The sequence below is a fragment of the Salvelinus sp. IW2-2015 genome, linkage group LG11 (assembly GCF_002910315.2).
Source record: "Salvelinus sp. IW2-2015 linkage group LG11, ASM291031v2, whole genome shotgun sequence".
Lineage (NCBI taxonomy): Eukaryota > Metazoa > Chordata > Actinopteri > Salmoniformes > Salmonidae > Salvelinus > Salvelinus sp. IW2-2015.
In genome coordinates, this window is record NC_036851.1 from 37,497,774 (window position 1) to 37,513,910 (window position 16,137).

Below are 16,137 nucleotides of genomic sequence, written 5' to 3' on the forward strand. Positions count from 1 at the left end.
CTGCTTTGTGAGACATTGGAACACCTCCAGGTTTTTGTGGTTGAATCTGTGTTTGAAATTCACTGCTCGACTGAAGGTAGTCATTAAAGCCTTACTCGGCCTTGTATAATACTGACTTAACCAGCAAGTAAACCCTTAGTAGCTTTGGTGCCATTATTTTGTAGACATCCTTGTTAGCTCTGTATGAAAAATATGATAGCATGAATGTTACATATAAGGTATGTAACGTTATAAGTATAATGGATTATAATTACTTATGCATTGTAAGATTTGTTATGAGCATGCTGTATGACTAGCTATTACTGTGACCATATTGCCACCACACCGGAGGTCACGAGTCACGAAGGCAGTCAAATTCCAAATGACCATTTAGTCACGGTAATTAGGCTTCTCAAAGCTCTGATGCCATTGGTCATTAGTAGCCGACCAAACTTCCTAACTGCCTGCTACTCAGCATTCTATTGTGCCTCGAATCACTCTGACATCAATGCAAATGTATTCTAAAATTGAATCAATCACTTCACGAGAACCCATGAGCTCATGTTGCACAACATTTCTATAGGGGACATTACAGCCAAACAAAGGTGATGCCACCGGGAAATTCGAGGCATTATCAAGTGCTTGTCAAATTGTGAATGAGAGATGGATGAAGTGTTTACAGACTGCGCAAAAAACTAATCAGAGGTCATGCATTTCATGCAACTTCTTTCAAAACYTCATTAGAGTTGCATCATGCAGTCTTAGAATGTATTAAAATCAAGACATATAGCCCAATGTTTCTGTCACATCTAAAGTTACATAAATAACTCAAKATTTTGAATATAGCAGTACCTGTTTCTTTGTTAACCYCTCAACACAGAATACTCCCTCAAATTGTTTGGAGAAAATATCCTTTCTATTTTATTCAGCTTTGTTCTGTTGTATTCTTCATACTATAAAATAATGCCAAGGAATTGTAAGCAAATTTTATCTGCTAAATGAACTAGTGTAGCCTACAGCCATATAGCATAGCCAGACCAGGACCTAACATAAGGACAACTCAGAGTATGCTATTCTGTTCTTCTGAAATAGACTACATTTTAATTGTTTCTTTAGACATGTCTAAAATAAATAATGGATTTATTGTGACGGTGTAAGCTATATTACATGCATGTATTAGACGTGTAAAATGTAGATGTTCCAAATGTCTGCATCAGTGGCTTGTGTGGAAGCCAGGAGATGCTAAATGTGTTTATGTTAATTAACGGTCAATTACCATGAGACCGGCAGTTATTTGCTTGACAATCACCAACTGCCAGACTTTCACCAACGCCACAGCCCTATGTACAGTATGGCCCTCTTATATTATAATGTCCCGTAAAGTGTTACCAAAAATATATTTGGATCAAGATCAGTTGATGCTAGAGCACCAAACAGCATAAGCTTTTTTATAGCACTGTACACACCATATTTATAATTCGATGACTCACCATGCAAGACACACAGTAACAACACTTACAGTCAGAAGTTTACATACACTTAGGTTGGAGTCATTAAAACTCGTTTTACAACCACTCCACAAATTTCTTGTTAACAAACTATAGTTTTGCCAAGTCAGTTAGGAATCTGCATTGCCAAGTCATTTTTCCAACAATTGTTTACAGACAGATTATTTCACTTATAATTCACTGTATCACAATTCTAGTGGGTCAGAAGTTTACATACACTAAGTTGACTGTGACTTTAAACAGCTTAGAAAATGTCAGAAAATGATGTCATGGCTTTAGAAGCATCTGATAGGCTAATTGMCATCATTTGAGTCAATTGGAGGTGTACCTGTGGATGTATTTCAAGGCCTACCTTCAAACCCAGTGCCTCTTTGCTTGACGCATGGGAAAATCAAAAGAAAACAGCCAAGACCTCAGAAAAAAAATTGTAGATGTCCACAAGTCTGGTTCATCCTTGGGAGTAATTTCCAAACGCCTGAAGGTACCACGTCCATCTGTACAAACAATAGTATGCAAGTATAAACACCATGGGACCACGCAGTCGTCATACCACTTAAGAAGGAGATGCGTTCTGTCTCCTAGAGATGTACGTACTTTGGTGTGAAAAGTGCAAATCAATCCCAGAACAACAGCAAAGGACCTTGTGAAGATGCTGGAGGAAACAGYTACAAAAGTATCTATAGCCACAGTAAAACGATTCCTATATCGACATAACCTGAAAGGCCGCTCAGCGAGGAAGAAGCCACTGCTCCTAAACCGCAATAAAAAAGCCAGACTACGGTTTGAAACTGCACATGGGGACAAAGATCATACTTTTTGGAGAAATGTCCTCTGGTCTGATGAAACAAAAATAGAACTGTTTGGCCATAATGACCATCGTTATGTTTGGAGGAAAAAGGGGAGGCTTGCAAGCCAAAGAACACCATTCCAACCGTGAAGCACGGGGGTGGCAGCATCATGTTGTGGGGGTGCTTTGCTGCAGGAGGGACTGGTGCACATCACAAAATAGATGGCACCATGAGGAGGGAAAATTATGTGGATATATTGAAGCAACATCTCAAGACACAGACTTGTATACACCTCTGACATATAGGCAATTTAAACAACCTATTATTAGGTGTAAAGAGTTTAACTGGAACTATCTTGGTGCAGCTGTGTGTAAAGGCTATTCAGGGGTTAATCATTATGATGCCGTCTCATACTTGTCATTTTGCAGTTACAGCTGCAAATATATTTAACATTTTTACTGTGAAATTATGTGGTAATAGGATGTTCCACATGACTGCTGCAGTATGTGTTTGATACGTGTGTGCCGTGTCTGTGTGTAAGTATGTGAACTGTATGTGTGTGTGTAAGTATGTGAACTGTATGTGTGCCATCGTGGGAGTGTTTGTAATTCTAGGGGGGTCTTTCGCCATAGAAATATAATATCTTGAATGCCAAAAAGCATCAGGAAATTTTACGTGAATGTGAATGTCCATTCTAGTCCTTCTCTTTCTAAATCTAGCATTGTGTGGATGTGTCAGAGTAAATATAGTGTTTCCTGGTCCCCATAACAAAATGCTATGGATTATTCCTCAGTGATTAAAAACCTGCGCCATTGTGGTTGATGGATATGACAACATTTCTTTTGACTAATGAAGGCTTTGCAGTATGTAGCACCATCCATCCACCAGCTCTGACAGGATTTGGGTCTCCGATGTGAAACTGCACTCTGCATAATATTAACTACAGCATTACATAATAGTCCTATATGCAATTCATTATACAATCTCTGTTAGTAAAACTTTTTCATATTGGAGCTTACTGTGTTATGAACATTAGAAACCATGTGTTTAGAAATCACCTAGCTACTCAAGTTACACTATGCTCCACAATAGATCCTGGTAAAGTATTGTTTCATGCTCCCTCTTGGTCAGGTTGGTATTGTGTAAGACAATGCATTCTCTACAGATTACCTTAAAAAAGGCAATAAATAAATCAGTAGAACAATAGACTGACATTTTATTACAGAAAGGCATCTTGCTGAGGAGCCCATAGGACCAGAGAAGGAACCTCCTTGTATTTACAGCACAGTTTTAACTGGTTCCTTTAGCAACTATACACTTAGAAAAAAAGGTGCAATCTAGATCCTAAAAGAGTTCTTCAACCCTTTGAAGAACCCTTTTGGGTTCAGTGTAGAACCCAATCCCCAGAGGGCTCWACATGGAACCCAAAAGGGTTCTACCTGGAAACAAAATAGTTATCTTATGGGGACAGCCGAAGAACCCATTTGTAACCCTTTTTTCTGAGTCTATCTCAGTGGCTCTGTCTCCCCTGCAGTGAAGTGCTCACCCCAGTGTCTCTCTGAAGACTGTCTCTCTGTGTGAGATAGAGGACAGCTATGGAACCATGCCGTGGGGGCTGCAGGCACAGCGCCAGCATTACTCTCTCGCTCTCAATTCAATTTCAATTTAACGTRTCTCTCTTTCTCCCTTTCTCTTTCTCTCTCTCTCAGACAAAAAATAAAACAAGAAACACCACTGGCCCTAACATGAGTCCCAGATGCTCACCAATAAGAGTAGGCAGCAGATCCTTCTGCACATACGTTCACACTGTTTCACACAATCAGCCTGGTACTGTAGCAGTGCTTGCTTGGTTGGGGGTGCTAAAGGAATAATACAACCATAGAAGTGATACTTTGTTTACACCCCACTGAAAAACAAACACATTTACTGCTTGTGGGGCAAATAATCTGAATTCTCACCATGAGACCTGTCTTCACCATACTACAACTAAAGTACAGGGCAGTGGACTTTGTAAATGTGTTAGTGAGTGAGATGAGATCTAATAGTAAGGTTTTGTTCTCTTTCTAGCTAAAGACGCCACCTCCGTAATTGCTTCTACTCCCCCCTCCTACTATGGTATTATAATCATGACAGAATTACGTGACTTTGTATTTTGAAATTCGTAGTCACACATTGAGATTCGTGGTCGCAAGAACGATTCGCAAATGTGTAATTACATTTTGCAAGCTTGTATCATGATGTGTGAAAGATTTTAAAATGGTCGCAAACATGTAACTTGATATTTGAATGCATTCAATAAGATTTGCAAGTAWAATTTATTTTCAGAATGATTTCAGAAGTCCATTTACGAGTATGAATATTCTGATCTGAATCAAAAATAAATTTGCAGATTTTGAATTTGCTCGCGCTCTGAGTTCTGTCACTGTTGTCACGTTACCAAGAGATTCGTAAGCTTGTAAAAAGTTTTGTATGTCTGTAGAACGAGATTTGCAAGTGAAAATGTGATTTGCGCTCTGGGGGCAGGACCTTTTGCAACCACGAATCTCAACGTGTTACCACCAAATTCTAAATACAAACTCCTATAGTTCTGTCATCATTATAATCCCATATCTTCTCCTGTTCCTCATCTCCTCCCTCTTTCTCTCTCTGTGCTGGGCAAGGGCTACCCATGGTGCTGCAGGCAGGCATAAAGGAAAGCAGGCTCGGCTCAGGCTCAGCTCAGCGTGTGCTGGATGGGCAGGCATGATGCTTTCATCCTGCTGCCCGCTGGCATTCAGATGACATTGAATCTTACAGCCGGTCCCGTGAGGTGACCAGCTGACATCTTCAGATGTTTCCCCAGTTAGCGCCTCTCAGCACTCCAGCTGAGTGGTGCAGCTGTCTAAGGCACTACATCTCAGTGCTAGAGGCGTCACTACAGACCCTGGTTCGATCCCGGGCTGTATCACCACCGGCCGTGATCGGGAGACCCATAGGGCGGCGCACAATTGGCCCAGTGTCGTCCGGGTTAGGGGAGGGTTTGGCCAGAGTAGGCGTGTGTGCACTTTCATGTTTGTGTGCATCAATGCCAGAGCTAACAGGGACATTTAATTGCCCTTAGTTTTTGATTGTGAAGTAGGTTTTCCTATAGATACTTACGTTGGACATACTGTGTTCTCTGATTTAGTAATATTGGGAACATGAAATGGCTTTTAAACTCATCCTGTGTATAATGTGCAAAAAAATGCTGATTGAATCATACATAGTGCAGATGAATCATAAACACACAACATATATAAAATATACATCCATATTGCATGACTTCATTTCTGAAAGAAGAACTGACAGTGTGATGTTAACAATGAATGACATTTTGTTATCCCTATAGAGCTGGTTTTAGATACCTACAGTAAGACTTTAGAAACGTTGCGTAAATGCATATTTCCATTCCAAGTCGCCTTATGGACTTCATTAAGTTCTAAGTACTTTGCCGAAGTTACACGGTAATTTTAAAACTCTTGTCTTCCATCCTCTCGACCTCAAAGATAGAAAGGGAGAGAGAGAGAAGGATAGGGAGGGAAAGATCAGTTATCTCAGTGATTTAGGGACTTAAACCCCCAACTCCTGACACTGCCATAATCACTTCCTTTATAGGACTCTTCAGTAATTCTCTCTATAACCTTTTAGAGGTTAAAACCCTGGATGGGAGACCAAAGTGGAGCTGTAGATACATCAATTCTCCAGTAGGAGGTGCTTCCCAGCCTATAGTTTTTTTCTGATGGTGGACATAACGTTGAAGATCTGATGTTATTTTAAGGTACAAATTCAACATATTTTATAGAAGGTATGTCTATATAGAAACTTGGTTACCATGTTGACATCATCCTTTGGTTGAAATTTCTCCCTCAAAAACAACAGTACTCTTCATGATAACTTTTTTCAAATCTAAATTATTTCCCATGTAAATTCCACGTCACCATACGTAGACAAATTACATTGAAACAATGTTGATTCAACCAGTGAGATGTACATTTAACCAGTGGGATGGCCCAGTGGGATGCAAATGGATGTTTCCCTCTAAATCCGAAGTCTGTTTCTATACCAGTTCTAGCATTAGATCCTCCCCATTAACAGAACTTTATCTACTCATGGAAAATGAGTTATATCAGAATAGAGAGTCTGAAAACAATCTTTGTTAAAATATGGAAAGTCAGATGGGGGCATATACATTTGAGTTGATAATGTATTTTATTACATTTAGCCGACTCTGTTTTCCCTTTTCTCTCTGCTGTTATATAATTTGAACGATCTTCCTTAAACCAGATTATAATCCCTCCTGAATCTTTGTCACATTTAACATGTGGATTTTTCACTGAAGGTACAGTAAAGTTTTGGAGAGGATGTTTGTAAGTCTCCTGGACTCCATGTTTGTAGAAGTATAATTGTGTCTGAACTATATACAGTATATAGAAAGTCTGGGTCTGTGCTTTCCACACCAAAGGTTGAAAATCACAAACCCTGAATGTTATAGCTGCTCATACAGTACTTAAAGATGTTATGTTTCAAATGTTCCTTTACGATGTGTTTAACAGTGGAYTGCTTGATCTGTGAACCAATGTGTTATCATTGTGGGTGTTAGCATGTGCTATAATAGGTTATGGGGATAAAAAAATAAAAGTATTTAAATATTCATTCATAATAATAGTTAGGTAAAAAAGAAAAGAAAAGGTTATTTTTCTCTCATTATTATCTAGGCTACATTGCCTATGCATACACTGGTACTTTACCCTGGATGTCATCTGTAGTGCATGTATGTTTTTACACTGAACAAAAACATAAACACCACATGCAACAATTTCAAAGATTTGACTGGAAATACAGTTCATATAAGGTAATCAGTCAATTTAAATACATGTATTAGGCCCTAATKTATGGATTTCACATGACTGGGGATACAGATATGCATCTGCTGGTCACAGATACCTTTAAAAAAAAAAGGTAGGGGCATGGATAAGAAAACCAGTCAGTATCTGTTGTGACCACCATTTGCAGAACAACACATGTCCTTCACATAGAGTTGATCAGGCTGTTGATTGTGGACTGTGGAATATTGTCCTACTCCTCTTCATTGGCTGTGCGAAGTTGCGGAATATTGGGGGGAACTGGAACACGCTGTTGTACACATCGATCCAGAGCATCCCAAACATGCTCAATGGGTGACATGTCTTGTGAGTATGCAGGCCATGGAAGAACTGGGACAGTTTCAGCCTCCAGTAAATGTGTACAGATCCTTGTGACATGGGGCCGTGCATTATCATGCTGAAACATGAGGTGATGGCAGCGGTAGAATGGCACAACAATGGGCCTCAGGATCTCGTCARGGTATCTCTGTGCATTCAAATTGCCATCGATAAAATAAAATGTTGTTTCTTGTCTGTAGCTTATTCCGGCCCATATCATAACCCTACCACCACCATGGGGCACTCTGTTCACAACTTTGACATCAGCAAACCGCTCGCCCACATTACGCCATACAATCTGTCTGCAATCTGCCTGGTACAGTTGAAACCAGGATTCATCCGTGAAGAGCACACTTTTCCAGCATGCCAGTGACCTTCGAAGGTGAACATTTGCCCACTGAAGTTGGTTACGACGCCAAACTGCAGTCAGGTCAAGACCCTGGTGAGAAAACGAGCACGCAGATGAGCTTTCCTGAGATGGTTTCTGACAGTTTGTGGAAAACTTATTCGGTTGTGCAAACCCACAGTTTCATCAGCTGTCCGGGTGACTGGTCTCAGACGATCCCGCAGGTGAAGAAGCCAGATGTGGAGGTTCTGGGCTGGTGTGGTTACAAGTGGTCTGCAGTTGTGAGGCCGGTTGGACATACTGCCAAATTCTCTAAAACAACGTTGAAGGTGGCTTATGGTAGAGAAATAAACATGAAWTTATCTGGCAACAGCTCTGGTGGACATTCCTGCAGTCAGCATGCCAATGGCACACTCCCTAAAAACTTAAGACAAAACTGGACATTTTAGAGTGGCCTTTTAATGTCCCCAACAGAAGGTGCACCTGTGTAATGATCGTGCTGTTTATTCAGCTTCTTGATATGCCACACGTGTCAGGTGGATGGATTATCTTGGCAAAAGAGAAATGATCACTAAAAGGAATGTAAACTAAATTTGTGCACATTTGAGAAAAATACGCTTTTTGTGCTTATGGAAAATTTCAGATCATTAAACATCGGACCAAACACRTTATATTTTGTTTTTATATTTTTGTTCAGTGTAGTTCAGTATGCCTATGTTAGAGCAGATTAGAGCCAACAGGTCTCTTATCTGGCTGTCCCGTGCTAAGGACTTTGTTGCAGTCACTACTGCATAGCTGTTCTTCTCTACTGCATGTTGTGGCTGGCTGGGTGCTCTGCCAGGGATGGATCGGTGGGGGGGACATGAGGACCAGGAGCAGCGTGGTGACTGGGGCCAGGGAGGATTTGGACTCTCTGTAGCTTGGGGCTCCTTGGTGTTGAGGAAGGGCCCTGCGACTCTTGTAGTGCTAGTTAGAAACTCTAAACATAGAGTCTCTGGGCTAGGTGTGGGTATTGGAGGGGTTCTGGTCCAGGGCAGTGTCTTTTAGGACTTTTGGGAAAGGCCTGACTCCGTTCTTGCTGAGGTGCACGTGGTCATAAAAGTGATGAGGTCCAGTGATGCACCAGGTGCACATTTGTCAGAGAGGAACAGGCCTGTGATACCTCTGTGTTGATGGTGTCGATGACTCGCTGGGGAATGTCTAGTCTGGGGAGAAGAGTGGAGAGGTTGATTCTGGCTAAAAGGAACTCATTTTGTCTCTCTGTCTGTCTCTTTGTGTGTCTCTCTCTCTCTCTCTCTCACTCTATCTGTCTCTGTTTCTCTCTCTTTGTGTCTCTGTATCTCACTCTCTCTTTCTCTCCTCCCCTGCATTTCTCATTTCACCGGTTGGAATACAGAGGCATTCAAATCACATGGTTGAGAAGTTTAATATCTTTCTGAAACATTTTCTTCTCTTACACAGACCAATATTGACTCATGGAATGTTAGTCAGTCTGCTGCCTCTATCTGTCCTTTAACCTGATACATTGGGAACATGTTGTATTTATCATCAGTGTTTTGTTTAATTGTTTAGTGAGAATGTACTTTATGTCCTAACGAAACTACATTGAACAAAAATACAAAGAAACTTCAAATATATATATTTTTTCATTCTCTTCTTTGTGATGTATTGTTGTATGTACAGTAATTCCTCCTCRACAACTCACTATTTCTTTCTTTCCCCCCGTCTCTCCATCTCTCTGTTCCTCTATTTCACCCCTTCCCTTACACCCTCTGAGTGCCATTAAAATATATTTAGTAGTTAATTGTAATGTTTGCACGATGAGTGACCTTGCCTGAGACCTGAACACTTGTATTGAACTAATGCCTATATGCCTTACCTCAGTGGGCTAACACAATACTGTGGTACTAATGAGACCTTGTTCAAACCCCAGTCAGACACATCATTCATACTTCAACATGGAGGTTTCAACATGAAGGTTTCATCATGAAGGTTTCATCATGAAGGTTTCATCATGAAGGTTTCCCACATGTCTTTGAGTCAACCTCCTTGACCGAGGTTAGAATTTTTAGAAGGTTAGAAGTCTTACATGGAGGGGGCTCAGTCATGATTGAGACTTTCAATATGTTTCGTCTGCAGGATTTTAATTGCTTTTAATTTCTGTGTGTGGTTAATAGAGCCATTTTGAAAACTCAGAGTAGAAAAAAAAAATCACACAACGCTATTCTGGTAATCAATCACCAGAACAACCTGCATTTACATAATTATGTTCTGCTGCTGTAGCTGCCAGCCCCAGGACTCAGTACAGTTTTCAGTACAGGCTGAGAAGGTGCAGGCGGTGGCTCAGGGATGTACAGCTAGCTACTCTCTCTCTCTCGCTCTCTCTCACACAATGTCTCTCTCTCAGCTCCAGACATTCATCAACGATAACCACTTTATTAAGCATGCTGTGGATTTTTCCCATGCCTTGTTTTGAGGGCATGTGCTAAATCTACATAGTATCATCTTCCATTGACATCTTTCCTTGAAGTCTTACCTTCCATTGACATCTGGGAATGGAATGTAAAAAGAAACAGGAGGTTTTTCAAAGTCTTGCATTTCATGAATTATGTATGTCACTTTTAATTTACCATCTTTGTTTTGTAGAGGTTGTGCTAAAAAGTGTCTTTAAGCCCTCAGTTGTATAGATATTTCTTCACATTTAGCTTAGGTTATTTTTCTGAAGACAATATTAGTTCTGTTTCATCAATGCGTTTGTATTTTTTATACACCAATATAGTTCAGGGTTGTGGTTTGAGAGTTCAAGGGGTGTGGTTTGAGGGTTCAGGGGTGTGGTCTGAGGGTTCAGGGGTGTGGTTTAAGGGTTCAGGGGTGGAGTATGAGGGTTCAGGGGTGGAGTCTGATGGTTCAAGGGGTGTGGTCTGAGGGTTCAACAACAGGTTGAGTCGAGTCAGCAGCCTGGTTGGCTGAATGATGAAGAATGGTGCACAGAGAGGCGCTAAAAGTCTGCAGAGGTACAGCAGCTGTAGCTAAGGAGCTCTTTTAAATATTTAAATGCTGGGAGTGTTTTAATGTGAGATTGATGGAATAGGGTCAGTGTTATCAGTGCAGTACAGGAGCTATCTCACAGAGCGCTGCTTTGCTCGACAAACAGACGATTCAGCTCATCAGCTTTGCAAGGCACATATTCACATGAATGTTGATTCTAAAGCAACAACACTTAGAGGGTTCCTGTTTTGTGGTGAGTGCGGCAATTTTGCATGTATGAGGTGATCACGACTGTTGACATTTGACAGCATCAAAATTGAGGTGACTAGAGAGAGGTAACACTTATTTCAGAGGGGCTAAGACAAACCCATCCTACACATTCCATCCCGTCAAGACAGATTCTTTGGTTTAAGTGCAGAATCTGTCCACAAGAGATTACTTATGTGTGTATGTTGTCCCAAGCCCCCGACCCAAGCTCACCAATCAGAGACTGGTTTATTCAAATCAAATCAAATCCCTATTCAATCCTCTTCTTCTTCTGTCTCATAAATCTTGCATTGCCTTTGAATTGGGTTCACAGGTCTTTGAATTGGGTTCACAGGTCAACAGCAGCAGATATCATCATTCAGACCATTTGCTTCTGACAATCACTTAGTCCTCCCTGCCTCTGTTCTGTTCTGCCAGTCTGAACAGGACACACATTCTCACGTTATCTCTCTCTCTCACGTTATCTCTCTCTCACACGTTATCTCTCTCTCTCTCTAAGTTAATACACACACATGGCCCGTTGTGCACCCTGTTACTATGTATTCAACATATCTATCAATCACTGTATGGTGTCTAGGTTGCAAATACATGTGTGTGTATTTAATTATTTGTTATATAAATACTTCTGTGTATTCAAGTGTTTTCAGATAATGTTGCCCGAATCAACTACTTCTATTGAAAGTATTTTAAACTAATTTCCTATAAATAGCCTACTATTTCAAAGTATTTAAAAATAATAATTTCAAATAGCATCTTCAAATATCTGGGTTAAATGCATGGAAGTGTATTTCCAAATACATGCAATATTGTCTACTTGTCTTTAACATACTTTTTCTTCTAAAAGTACACAATATATACAAAAGTATGTGGACACCCCTTTAAGTTAGTGGATTTGTCAATTTCAGCCACACACGTTGCTGACAGGTGCATAAAATCGAGCACACAGCCATATAATCTCCATAGACAAACATTGGCAYTAGAATGGCCTTACTGAAGAGCTCAGTGACATTCAACGTTGGCACCGTCATAGGATGCCACCTTTCCAACAAGTCAGTTCATCAAATGTCTGCCCTGCTAGAGCTGCCCCGGTCAACTGTAAGTGCTGTGTGAAGTGGAAACATCTAGGAGCAACACCGGCTCAGCCTGGAAGTGGTAGGCCACACAAGCTCACAGAATGGGATCACCGGGTWTACAGACCCTCTGTTGCAACAGTCACTACCGAGRTCCAAACTGTCTCTGGAAACAACATCAGCACAAGAACTGTTTGTTGGGAGCTTCATGAAATGGTTTTCCATGGCCGAGCAGCCGCACACAAGCCTAAGATCACCATGCGCAATGCAAAGCGTCGACTGGAGTGGTGTAATGCTCCGCCATTGTACTCTGGAGCAGTGGAAACACGTATTCTGGAGTTATGAATCATGCTTCACCATCTGGCAGTCCGATGGACAAATCTGGGTTTGGCGGATGCCAGAAGAARGCTACCTGTCCGAATGCATAGTGACAACTGTAAAGTTTGGAGGAGGAGGAATAATGATCTGGMACTGTTTTTCATGGTTCGGTCTAGGCCCTTTAGATCCATTGAAGGGAAAGCTTAACACTACAGCATACAATGACATTCTAGACGATTCTGTGCTTCCATCTTTGTAGCAACAAACTCCATATTTATGCCCATGATTTTGAAATTAGATGTTCGGCGAGCAGGTGTCCATGTACTTTTGGTCATGTTGTGTATGTGAAAGTAATTTACATATTTGAAATGGTATTTTAACCTTTTTCTGCTCGGTTGACAATGACGGTTCCACCTCTGTCTTACTTTTCATGACTGGATTTCACATATTCCTGAAGTAGCCGCTCAGAACTCGTCTCAGCTACCCCTGACCAAACAGAACTCCTCTCAGCTACCCCTGACCAATCAGAACTATTATCAGCTACAACCTGCTGTCCTTTATTCTCTTTGTACTTTTCCCTCACAGTCTCCTTCATACAAAAGGAAAACATGTGCACGCAAGTGTAACCGATTTGAAATGGCTAGCTAGTTAGCGGTGATGTGCGCTAAAGCGTTTCAATCGGTGACGTGACTCGCTCTGAGACCTTGAAGTAGTTGTTCKRCTTGCTCTGCAAGGGCCGTGGCTTTTGTGGAGCGATGGGTAACGATGCTTCGAGGGTGGCTGTTGTAGATATGTGCAGAGGGTCCCTGGTTCGAGCCCAGGTAGGGGCGAGGAGAGGGACGGAAGCTATACTGTTACACACGCACACACACACACACTCACACACACACAAGTCCTTGGCTGTGTGGAGACTGGAGACTGGGGACGGTGCTGTGTGGAGGCTGGGCTGCAACAACTCATTGCTTTATTAATGGATCCCTTTTCTGGCACCATTTCCGTCGCCCTATCTCTCCCCCTTCCATTCATTTTTACATAAATCATGAAAGTGTGTCAATGTCAAGCCATTAAAATATGTCCCTCTGCATATTCTTCATGTGTTAGACTCGTTTAGACTGGTCTCCGTAGTGGGTTGGTTCTGTTGGTTTTACTCTCTTCAAAAGGGAAGGGCTTAAAGAGACATCTTTATAAGATTTTGCAGTCTGCTTCATTTTAATGTGAAGTGTAACTGGAAACACCAAATCTTTGATTCCCCCCCCCCCCTCCTAGTCGGCTGTTGTTACTAGTTATAGGGTCCATCCTGCCCAGGACCTTGGCCGGTCTTATGTACACATATTAAGAAAACATGAAATGCTTTCTCTCTCTCATCTCAATGTTGTGTGTTTCAGGACTTGTGTGAATCATTATCTCTGTTCCTAATTACAACAGTTTCCGTCAAGATAGAACTGCTAAAGGGGGCGGAGTTGCAATCTACTGTAGAGATAGCCTGCAGAGTTCTGTCATACTATCCAGGTCTATGCCCAAATAGTTTGAGGTTCTACTTTTAAAAATCCATCTCGCCAGAAATAAGTCTCTCACGGTTGCCGCTTGTTATAGACCCCCCTCAGCTCCCAGCTGTGCCCTGGACACCATATGTGAATTGATTGCCCCCCATCTATCGTCAGAATTCGTACTGTTAGGTGACCTAAACTGGGATATGCTTAACACCCCGGCCGTCCTACAATCTAAGTTAGATGCCCTCAATCTCACACAAATTATCAAGCAACCTACCAGGTACAACCCCAAATCAGTAAACATGGGCACCCTCATAGATATCATCCTGACCAACYTGCCCTCTAAATACACCTCTGCTGTTTTCAACCAAGATCTCAGCGATCACTGCCTCATTGCCTGCGTCCGTTATGGGTCCGTGGTCCGTTATGGGTCCGACCACCCCTCATCAATGTCAAACGCTCCCCAAAACACTTCTGCGAGCAGGCCTTTCTAATCGACCTGGCCAGGGTATCCTGGAAGGATATTGACCTCATCCCGTCAGTAGAGGATGACTGGTTGTTCTTTAAAAATGCTTTCTTCACCATCTTAAATAAGCATGCCCTTTTCAAAAAATGTAGAACTAAGAACAGATATAGCCCTTGGTTCACTCCAGACTTAACTGCCCTTGACCAGCACAAAAACATCCTGTGGCGTACTGCACTAGCATCAAATAGTCCCCGCGATATGCAACTTTTCAGGGAAGTCAGGAACCAATATACACAGTCAATTAGGAAAGCAAAGGCTAGCTTTTCCAAACAGAAATTTGCATCCTGCAGCACTAATTCCAAAAGGTTTTGGGACACTGTAAAGTCCATGGAGAATAAGAGCACCTCCTCCCACCACCGATAAATCCACGATAATCGATGATTTCAATAAGCATTTCTCTACGGCTGGCCATGCTTGCCACCTGGCTACCCCAACATCAGCCAACAGCTCTGCAACCCCCGCAGCAACTGGCCCAAGCCCCCCCCCCCCCCCCCTCACTTCTCCTTCACCCAAATCCAGACAGCTGATTTTCTGATAGAGCTGCAAAATCTGGATCCCTACAAATCCTCTGGACCCTCTCTTCCTAAAATTATCCGCCACCATTGTTGCAACCCCTATATCTAGTCTGTTCAATCTCTCTTTCGTATCGTCTGAGATTCCTAAAGATTGGGAAGTGGCCGCGGTTATCCCCCTCTTCAAAGGGGGAGACACTCTAGACCCAAACTGTTACAGACCTATATCTATCTTACCCTGCCTTTCTAAAGTCTTCGAAAGCCAAGTGAACAAACAGATCACTGACCATTTCGAATCCCACCGTACCTTCTCCGCTATGGAATCCGGTTTCCGAGCAGGTCACAGGTGCACCTCAGCCACGCGCAAGGTCCTAAACGATATCGTAACTGCCATCGATAAAAGACAGTACTGTGCAGCCGTCTTCATCGACCTGGCCAAGGCTTTCGACTTTTTCAATCACCGTATTCTTATCGGCAGACTCAACAGCCTTGGTTTCTCGACTGACTGCCTTACTTTATTTGCACATACTGTACACATATGTTTCTGTTGTGTTATTAACTGTACATTTGTTTATCCCATGTGTAACTCTGTGTTGTTSTTTTTGTCGCACTGCTTTGCTTTATRTTGGCCAGGTCACAGTTGTAAATGAGAACTTTTCTCAACTGGCCTACCTGGTTAAATAAAGGTGAAATAAAATAAAATAAATTAAAAATAACGTATCTGTTGGGTCGAGGATGTTTGTGGAAACTGGCTGATTTCTGCACTGCTTCATCTCCACTTCTCCTTATCTCCTTCCCCCTTCAGTTTTCAGGCTGGAGAGATGGAAGGGGGAGAGATGGGGGGACGGAAATGGTGCCAGAAAAAGGAGCCATTAATAATGCAGTGAGTGGTTGCAGCCCAGCTCCACACAGCCCAGCCTCCAGACTCCACACAGCCCAGTCCCCAGCCTCCACACAGCCCAGTCTTCATTCTCCATACAGCCCAGTCTCCACACATCCCGTTCCCCAGCCTCCACACAGCCCAGTCTCCCCACAACCCAGTCTCCCCACAACCCAGTCTCCCCACATCCCAGCCTCACCACAGCCCAGGCTCCCCACTGCCCAGCCTCCCCACAGCCCAGCCTCC